This window comes from Neoarius graeffei, chromosome 23 (assembly GCF_027579695.1).
Source record: "Neoarius graeffei isolate fNeoGra1 chromosome 23, fNeoGra1.pri, whole genome shotgun sequence".
NCBI lineage: Eukaryota > Metazoa > Chordata > Actinopteri > Siluriformes > Ariidae > Neoarius > Neoarius graeffei.
In genome coordinates, this window is record NC_083591.1 from 8,848,328 (window position 1) to 8,859,157 (window position 10,830).

A 10,830-nucleotide genomic window follows, 5' to 3' on the forward strand; every position below is an offset into this window, starting at 1 on the left:
AGCCAGCCAGACCCAGGAACTGTCTCACCCCCTTTTTGGTCTTGGGCCTCGGGCAGGCCGCAATCGCTGCTGTCTTATTAATTTGGGGACGCACCTGCCCATTGCCCAAGTGGAAGCCCAGATACCGTAATACCACCCGCCCAATCGCACACTTCTTTGGGTTAGCTGTGAGCCCCGCTCGCCTCAGCGACCTAAGGATGGCCCTCAGATGTTCAAGGTGCCTCGGGCAGTCATTACTATAGATGATTATATCATCTAGATACGCGGCCGCATAGGTGGCGTGGGGGCGGAGGACCCTATCCATCAGCCGCTGAAACGTCGCAGGTGCCCCAAACAGCCCAAACGGAAGTGTGACGAATTGGTGTAAACCAAACAGTGTGGAAAAGGTTATTTTTTCTCGGGATAGTGGAGTCAAGGGGATCTGCCAATATCCCTTTGTCAAATCCAGTGTCGAATAAAAGCGATCCGTGCCTAGTCGATCGAGCAACTCATCAATACGAGGCATTGGGTACGCGTCGAATTTAGACACTGTGTTGACTTTTCTATAGTCCACACAGAACCGGACCGACCCGTCGGCCTTGGGTACCAAGACCACCGGGCTGCTCCAGTCACTGTGGGACTCCTCGACGATGCCCATTTCGAGCATGGTCTGAAGTTCTTCCCGAACCACCTTTTTTTTGTGTTCGGGTAGCCTGTAAGGGCGGCTACGCACTACCACCCCCGGGGGCGTCTCTATGTGGTGCTCTATGAGGTTAGTGTGACCGGGCAGGGGCGAGAACACGTCCGAAAACTCGGTCTGCAACTGGGCGACCTCCGTGAGTTGGGTCGGGGAGAGGTGGTCTCCACAGAGGACTGGAGAGGTACGTGATGCCAATGTCCCTTTTGGAACCTCCGGCCCCAGCTCCGCCTTCTCCGGAACCACCGACACCAACGCCACAGGGACCTCCTCGTTCCAGAGTGTGGCAGCGGGGGCGTGGTCAAGCGCCGGTCTGTGACAGGAGGGCGGAGTCAGGGAAGGTAAGTGGCAGAATCACGTCACCTGAGAGCAATTAACCTGTGTTTGTGTGTCTTCCCAGTGACTGTGCCCTATATCAGGAGGGAGAGCGAGAGCAGAAGGAGCGGATCCCTGAACCAGACGCCGGTTATGTGTGTGTCTGAACGAATAATCATTGTTAGACTGAAAAGTGTGGCAATAAAGCCGAATTATAAAACCTGATCTCTGTCCTGCCGTTCTCTGTGCTCCACCCACACATTGAACTCGCTACAGTGGTGCTGAAACCCGGGACAGTGGAGCACCAAACCAGCAGCCCCATGGAATCCTCCCCGTTCGCCGATCTGGTCCACGCCCTCGCCACAGCTCAGCAAAGCCAGCACCAGGCACTCGTCACGCTCCGAAAGGAGCAGGAGCAGTGCTTCGAAGCCCTGGTGCTGGCCCAGCAGGAAGATCGCGAGGCGTTCCGGCATCTCCTCGCGTCGGCGGGGTCCACCAGCGCTCCGGCCGCAGGCCCGTCTCCCCTCAGTGTCACCAAGATGGGCCCGCAGGACGACCCCGAGGCGTTCATCACGTTGTTTGAACAGGTCGCCGAAGCCTCGGGTTGGCCGATGGAGCAGCGCGCGGCGCGCCTCCTCCCGCTGCTCACGGGAGAGGCGCAGCTGGCTGCGCTACAGCTCCCCGCCAACCGCCGGCTGGCCTACACGGACCTCCGCCGGGCCGTCCTCCAGCGCGTGGGGCGCACACCGGAGCAACAGCGCCAGCGCTTCCACGCGCTGCGACTGGAGGAAGTCGGCCGGCCGTTCGCGTTCGGCCAGCAGCTCCGGGACGCCTGCTGGCGGTGGCTGAGGGCCAACAATCGCGACGCCGAGGGAATCGTCGACCAGGTGGTACTGGAACAATTCGTCGCCCGCTTACCAGCCGGAACCGCAGAGTGGGTCCAGTGCCACCGCCCGGCGTCGCTGGATCAGGCAGTCGAGCTGGCGGAGGATCATCTGGCGGCTGTCCCGGCGGCAGGACAGCAGATGGTATTGTCTCTTCTCTCCTCTTCTCTCTCTCTGTCTCCCTCTCCTCCTGTGTCCCGTCCTCGCCCCATTCCCCCACCGCGGAGGCGGGGGCCAGCACCACCCCAGCCGGCCCGCCGCACCCGCGGTGCCCTCCCGTTTCTCCCTTCTGTGTCTGTCTCTCCCCCACCTCAGGTGAGTGAGCCCCAGATCACTGGTGCAGAGGGAAAGCCCGGGCCGGTTTGCTGGCGTTGCGGGGAACTGGGCCACCTTCATCAGCAGTGCACAGCAATGGAAGTGGGCACGGTGGTTCGGATCCCCGACGCGCCAGAGGCCGCCCTCGATCGGGCCGGAGCGTATCGCATACCGGTGAGTATCCAAGGGGCTACATATCAGGCATTGGTGGATTCTGGTTGTAATCAGACCTCAATTCGCCAAAGCCTGGTTCAAAACGAGGCATTGGGGGGAGCACAAGGGGTGAAGGTATTGTGTGTGCACGGGGATGTTCACAGCTACCCTTTGGTGTCGGTCCACATTATTTTCAGAGGGGAAAAATTTATAGTGAAGGCGGCAGTTAATCCTCGCCTTACCCACTCTCTAATTTTGGGGACTGATTGGCCGGGATTTCAGGGTTTAATGACACGCCTAGTCGAGAGTGGGTCCTGCCATTTGACAGGGGGAGGTCCCGGTGTCGCTTTGGCGGGAGCAGCTGTCACAGAGCCGTCTACGTCATCTCCGCGTCAGAGTGAGGAGCCGCCGGCTCCTCCTCTCTCTATTGGGGAATCCCTCGCGGATTTCCCCTTAGAGCAGTCGCGAGACGAGACTCTGCGGCATGCGTTTGACCAAGTGAGAGTAATCGATGGTCAAACGCTCCAGCCGAACGCCACCCCGTCCTTCCCCTACTTCGCGATTATGAAGGATAGATTATACCGAGTGACGCAGGACACTCAAACTAAAGAGCGAGTCACGCAGCTGTTAATTCCGAAGAGCCACCGGGAATTGGTATTCCCGGCGGCTCACTTTAATCCCATGGCTGGACACTTGGGGCAGGATAAAACACTAGCCCGAATAATGGCCCGTTTCTATTGGCCGGGGATTCGCGGCGATGTCCGTAGGTGGTGTACGGCATGCCGCGAATGCCAGTTAGTAAACCCAGCGGCCATTCCAAAAGCGCCTTTGCGCCCTCTACCGTTAATCGAGACCCCGTTTGAGAGAATTGGGATGGATCTCGTCGGGCCATTAGATCGGTCAGCACGAGGGTACCGCTTTATATTAGTTCTGGTGGACTATGCAATGCGATACCCGGAAGCCGTGCCTCTGCGCAATATCTCAGCACGCAGTATTGCCGAGGCACTCTTCCGCGTCATCTCCCGAGTCGGAATCCCGAAAGAGATTCTGACTGATCAAGGCACTACGTTTATGTCACGAACACTGCGCGAACTGTATGGGTTATTGGGGATTAAGCCGATCCGCACCAGCGTGTATCACCCACAAACGGACGGTTTAGTGGAACGCTTCAACCGCACCCTCAAAAATATTATTAAAAAATTTGTAAGTGAGGACGCACGTAACTGGGATAAGTGGCTCGAACCCTTGCTGTTCTCAGTGCGAGAGGTCCCCCAAGCCTCCACGGGGTTCTCCCCATTCGAATTATTATATGGTCGTAAGCCGCGCGGCATCCTGGACGTGCTGCGGGAAAATTGGGAGGAGGGACCTTCACAAAGTAAGAACGAAATTCAGTACGTTATGGACCTGCGCGCAAAACTCCACACGCTCACCCACCTAACTCAGGAGAATTTGCGGCAGGCCCAGGAACGGCAAGCCCGCCTGTACAACAAGGGTACGTGCCTTAGAGAGTTCACTCCGGGAGATAAGGTACTCGTACTGTTGCCCACGTCGAGCTCCAAATTGATCGCCAAGTGGCAAGGACCCTTTGAGGTCACACGGCGAGTCGGGGATGTCGACTATGAGGTGAGGCAAACGGACAGGGGTGGGGCGCTACAGATTTACCACCTCAACCTGCTTAAACTCTGGAACGAGGAGGTCCCCGTGGCGTTGGTGTCGGTAGTTCCGGAGAAGGCGGAGCTGGGGCCGGAGGTTCAAAAAGGGACATTGGCATCCCGTACCTCTCCGGTCCCCTGTGGAGACCACCTCTCCCTGACCCAACTCACGGAGGTCGCCCAGTTGCAGACCGAGTTTTCGGATGTGTTCTCGCCCCTGCCCGGTCGCACTAACCTCACAGAGCACCACATAGAGACGCCCCCGGGGGTGGTAGTGCGTAGCCGCCCTTACAGGCTACCCGAACACAAAAAAAAGGTGGTTCGGGAAGAACTTCAGACCATGCTCGAAATGGGCATCGTCGAGGAGTCCTACAGTGACTGGAGCAGCCCGGTGGTCTTGGTACCCAAGGCCGATGGGTCGGTCCGGTTCTGTGTGGACTATAGAAAAGTCAACGCGGTGTCTAAATTCGACGCGTACCCAGTGCCTCGTATTGATGAGTTGCTCGATCGACTCGGCACTGCTCGCTTTTATTCGACACTGGATTTGACGAAGGGATATTGGCAGATCCCCTTGACTCCACTATCCCGAGAAAAAACGGCCTTTTCCACACCGTTTGGTTTACACCAATTCGTCACCCTTCCGTTTGGGCTGTTTGGGGCGCCCGCGACGTTTCAGCGGCTGATGGACAGAGTCCTCCGCCCTCACGCCACGTATGCGGCAGCATATCTAGATGACATAATCATCTATAGCAATGACTGGCAACGGCACCTCGAACATCTGAGGGCCGTCCTTAGGTCGCTGAGGCGGGCGGGGCTCACAGCCAACCCAAAGAAGTGTGCGATTGGGCGGGTGGAAGAACGGTATCTGGGCTTCCACTTGGGCAACGGGCAGGTGCGTCCCCAAATTAATAAGACGGCAGCAATTGCGGCCTGCCCGAGGCCCAAGACCAAAAAGGGGGTGAGACAGTTCCTGGGGCTGGCTGGCTATTATCGCAGGTTTATACCTAATTATTCGGACGTCACCAGCCCGCTGACTGATCTCACTAAAAAGGGGGCACCAGATCCGGTCCAGTGGACGGAGCAGTGCCAACGGGCTTTCTCAGAGGTAAAGGCTGCACTGTGTGGGGGGCCACTTCTACACTCCCCTGACTTTTCTCTCCCTTTTATGTTGCAGACCGATGCGTCGGACAGAGGGCTGGGGGCGGTTTTGTCCCAGGAGGTGGAGGGGGAGGACCGCCCGGTCCTGTATATCAGCAGGAAGCTGTCGGTGCGTGAGGGGCGCTACAGCACCATAGAGAAAGAGTGTCTGGCCATCAAGTGGGCGGTTCTCGCCCTCCGGTACTACCTGCTGGGGCGCCCTTTCACCCTCTGTTCGGACCATGCGCCCCTCCAGTGGCTCCACCGCATGAAAGATGCCAATGCGCGGATCACCCGTTGGTATTTGGCACTCCAACCCTTCAATTTCAAGGTGGTCCACAGGCCGGGGGCGCAGATGGTCGTGGCGGACTTCCTCTCCCGTCAAGGGGGGGGGGGGGGGGAGTCGGCTGCAGGCCGGACAGCCGCCCGGCCTGAGTCGGGCGGTGGGGGTATGTGGCAGCGGGGGCATGGTCAAGCGCCGGTCTGTGACAGGAGGGCGGAGTCAGGGAAGGTAAGTGGCAGAATCACGTCACCTGAGAGCAATTAACCTGTGTTTGTGTGTCTTCCCAGTGACTGCGCCCTATATCAGGAGGGAGAGCGAGAGCAGAAGGAGCGGATCCCTGAACCAGACGCCGGTTATGTGTGTGTCTGAATGAATAATCATTGTTAGACTGAAAAGTGTGGCAATAAAGCCGAATTATAAAACCTGATCTCTGTCCTGCCGTCCTCTGTGCTCCACCCACACATTGAACTCGCTACACAGAGTTTAAGCAGATTGAGGTGGTAAATCTGTAGCGCCCCACCCCTGTCCATTCGCCTCACCTCATAGTCGACGTCCCCGACTCGCCGTGTGACCTCAAAGGGTCCTTGCCACTTGGCGATCAATTTGGAGCTCGACGTGGGCAACAGTACGAGTACCTTATCTCCCGGTGTGAACTCTCTAAGGCGCATACCCTTGTTGTACAGGTGGGCTTGCCGTTCCTGGGCCTGCCGCAAATTCTCCTGAGTTAGGTGGGTGAGCGTGTGGAGTTTTGCACGCAGGTCCATAACGTACTGAATTTCGTTCTTGCTTTGTGAAGGTCCCTCCTCCCAATTTTCCCGCAGCACGTCCAGGATGCCGCGCGGCTTATGCCCATATAATAATTAGAACGGGGAGAACCCCGTGGAGGCTTGGGGAACCTCTCGCACTGAGAACAACAAGGGTTCAAGCCACTTATCCCAATTACGTGCGTCCTCACTTACGAATTTTTTAATAATATTTTTGAGGGTCTCTAAATTGACCGTAGGTGTGAATGTGAGCGTGAATGGTTGTCTGTGTCTATGTGTCAGCCCTGTGATGACCTGGCAACTTGTCCAGGGTGTACCCCACCTTTCGCCCGTAGTCAGCTGGGATAGGCTCCAGCTTGCCTGCGACCCTGTAGAAGGATAAAGTGGCTAGAGATAATGAGATGAGATGAGATTTTTGAGGGTGCAGTTGCAACCGTTACACTAAACCGTCCGTTTGTGGGTGATACACGCTGGTGCAGATCGGCTTAATCCCCAATAACCCATACAGTTCGGGCAGTGTTCGTGACATAAATGTAGTGCCTTGATCAGTCAGAATCTCTTTCGGGATTCCAACTCGGGAGATGACGCGGAAGAGCGCCTCTGCAATACTGCGTGCTGAGATATTGCGCAGAGGCACGGCTTCCGGGTATCGCGTTGCATAGTCCACCAGAACTAATATAAAGCGGTACCCTCGTGCTGACTGATCTAATGGCCCGACGAGATCCATTCCAATTCTCTCAAATGGGGTCTCGATTAATGGAAGAGGGCGCAAAGGTGCTTTTGGAATGGCCGCTGGATTTACTAACTGGCATTCGCGGCATGCCGTACAGCACCTACGGACATCACCGCGAATCCCCGGCCAATAGAATCGGGCCATTATTCGGGCTAGTGTTTTATCCTGCCCCAAGTGTCCAGCCATGGGATTAAAGTGAGCCACCTGGAATACCAATTCCCGGCGGCTCTTCGGAATTAAAAGCTGCGTGACTCGCTCTTTAGTTTGAGTGTCCTGCGTCACTCGGTATAATCTATCCTTCATAATCGCAAAGTAGGGGAAGGACGGGGTGGCGTTCGGCTGGAGCGTTTGACCATCGATTACTCTCACTTGGTCAAACACATGCCGCAGAGTCTCGTCTCGCGACTGCTCTAATGGGAAATCCGTGAGGGATTCCCCAATAGAGAGAGGAGGAGCCGGCGGCTCCTCACTCTGACGCGGAGATGACGTAGATGGCTCTGTGACAGCTGCTCCCGCCAAAGCGACACCGGGACCTCCCCCTGTCAAACGGCAGGACCCACTCTTTACTAGGCGTGTCATTAAACCCCAAAATCCCGGCCAATCAGTCCCCAAAATTAAAGAGTGGGTAAGGCGAGGATTAACCGCCGCCTTCACTATAAATTTTTCCCCTCTGAAAATAATGTGGACCGACACCAAAGGGTAGCGGTGAACATCCCCATGCACACACAACACCTTCACCCCTTGTGCTCCCCCCAATGCCTCATCTTGAACCAGGCTTTGGCGAATTGAGGTCTGATTACAACCAGAATCCACCAACGCCTGATATGTAGCCCCTTGGATACTCACCGGTATGCGATATGCTCTGGCCCGATCGAGGGTGGCCTCTGGCGTGTCGGGGATCCGAACCACCGTGCCCACCTCCATCGCCGTGCACTGCTGTTGAAGGTGGCCCGGCTCCCCGCAGCGCCAGCAAACCGGCCTGGGCTTTCCCTCTGCACCAGTGATCTGGGGCTCACTCACCTAAGGTGGGGGAGAGACAGACACAGACCGGAGAAACGGGAGGGCACCGCGGGTGCGGCGGGCCGGCTGGGGTGGTGCCGGCCCCCACCTCTGCGGTGGGGGAACGGGGAGAGGATGGGACACAGGAGGAGGGGGAGAGAGAGAGAGAGAAGAGGAGAGAAGAGAAGATGCCATCTGCTGTCCTGCCGCCGGGACAGCCGCCAAATGGTCCTCCGCCAGCTCGACTGCCCGATCCAGCGACGCCGGGCGGTGGCACCGGCCCCACTCCGCAGTTCCTGCCGGCAAGCGAGCAACGAACTGTTCCAGTACCACCTGGTTGATGATTCCCTCGGCGTCGCGGTTGTCGGCCCTCAGCCACTGCCAGCAGGCGTCCTGGAGCTGCTGGCCAAACGCGAACGGCCGGCCGACTTCCTCCAAGCGCAACGCGCGGAAGCGCTGGCGCTGCTGTTCTGGAGTGCGCCCCACGCGCTGGAAGACGGCCCGGCGGAGGTCCGCGTAGGCCAGTCGGCGGTCGGTGGGGAGCTGTAGCGTGGCCAGCTGTGCCTCTCCCGATAGCAGGGGGAGGAGGCGCGCTGCGTGCTGCTCCATCGGCCACCCCGAGGCTTCGGCGACTTGCTCGAAGAGCGTGATGAACGCCTCGGGGTTGTCCTGCGGGCCCATCTTGGTGACAGTGAGGGGAGACGGGCCCGCGGTCGGAGCGCTGGTGGACCCCGCCGACGCGAGGAGGTGCCGGAATGCCTCCCGATCTTCTTGTTGGGCCAACACCAGGGCCTTGAACCGCTCATCTTGCTCCTTTCGGAGGGTGAGTAGCGCCTGGTGCTGGCGTTGCTGGGCCGTGGCAAGGGCGTGGACCAGTTCGGCGAACGGGGAGGACTCCATGGGGCTGTTAGGCTGCTGTGCTCCAATTCCCGGGTTTTGGCACCACTGTAGCAGTTCTTACGGAGGGGTGGAGCACAGAGGACGGCAGGACAGAGATCAGGTTCAACAAATCGTTTTATTGTTACACTTTTCAGTGAACACACTATGTTGGGCACAGACACACACATCAGGTGTCTGGTTTGGGAGAGATCTCCTCTGCTCTCGCTCTCCCTCCCTAAATAGGGCGCGGTCACTGGGAAGACACACAAACACAGGTTAATTGCTCTCAGGTGTAGTGATTCTGCCACTCACCTTCCCTGACTCCGCCCTCCTGTCACAGACCGGCGCTTGACCACGCCCCCGCTGCCACACTATGGTTATAAATTTTTCTTCCGAACAGCAATTGCAGCTAAAGTTGTGAGTGAGGAACTGAAGGATCACTGGAACTTGTTAAATCATATCTCACCCTAACCTCAGCCAATCACAGCCATTCAGATAAATTAGCATGGAAAATTTTCATAAGAATAAAATAGTTGAAAATGCTATGGTCTGGCCTCCTTCAACCGAAATGTAACCACTTGTGTTTTCATGCTCATTGGCTTGCAAGTCTTAATGACTTATATGAGAGTAGATTTGTGTTCTCTGCACATTATAACTACAGTACATCTTGAATCGTTACTTGTAATAAATTCAGGCAAATTGCTGAGAAGCAATGCCATGTGTACATGAGGAACCACAATTTATTTTAATGTGTGTGTGTGTGTGTGTGTGTGTGTGCTAGGTTAACCTGACAGAATTTAAATAATGAATGAAACAGCACACTATACACTGTTTTCCCTATACACTTTACAACATGTTGTGAATCAAATACCTCATGTTAGACAGAGCCAAAGATTCCGCAAAGAAAAAAATGAGTGTTTCTTGTATGAAACCAATTCCAGCGAATCCCCTATTTACTGTTTTTCTTGGTCAGCAAAAGAAGTTAAAAAAATGATTCAAGATTTTAACGAAAGAAATGTTATGCAACACAGTTCTCATGAGGGATCACAGATAATGAGCGTGGCTATTTATTTTGGCACAGCGACGTGATGGTGCATTTTAATTGTGTTTCTAGGTCTGTGGACTAAAATCGTTGTGGTCTAAACAGAATGTCTTTGGGTTTAGCAGGAAATAAGTTTTGCCTGTAATTTTTACTGACTGTTGATTCCTGACAGACATTTCTTTTCTGCTTGGTGTCAAAAATTTACTTGGGATGGAAATGTAACCATTACGAAATTACGAAAAAAAAAAGATAGATTTCTCTTAACTTCAGCCTGCTCTCTCTCTCTCTCTCTCTCCCCCCTACATTAAGTTTATTTCTTTAATCTATCTCATCTGTAGTGATAAGTTAAAGCTGGTTAGTCTGCCAAAAGGCAGTATTAATATTAAATAGCAAGGGAACTGTAGGATTGAGGCATAGCAGAACATATAGCATTCCTGCATATTGCATATACAACACCACCAGAGGGTTTTGTACCATTACAGATGTTTTATTGCATGACATCTCAGGCCATTTACTATAAATCTGCCTTCAGAAGTAAAATCTTAGTTCTATTCTGTCATCTCTTTGATTTGTGACACGTGGTTGCCATTTAGCCTGAAAGAATTTCTCGGCAGTAACAACAAAACGGGGTATGTGGGTCATTATTTTCCATTCTCAGAGATTTATTTACTACTAATACTAACCCCATTTTCAGAAAAGTTGGGATATTAATGAAATAAAATGCAATAAAAACAAAAATCTGTGATTTTTTTTTAAATTCACGTGAACCTTCATTTCACTGACAAAAGTACAAAGAAAAGCTTTTCAATAGTTTTACTGACCAACCTAATTATATTTTGTCAATATAAATGAAGTGAGAATTTGATGCCTGTAACGCACTCAAAAAAAGTTAGGACAGAGGCATTTATGCTTCTAGATTTGGGATGTACTGGTAAAAAAGCATGTAAAAAAAATTCAAGGCTTCTTTATCATTGCTGGTTGTCCATTTGATATTGAAC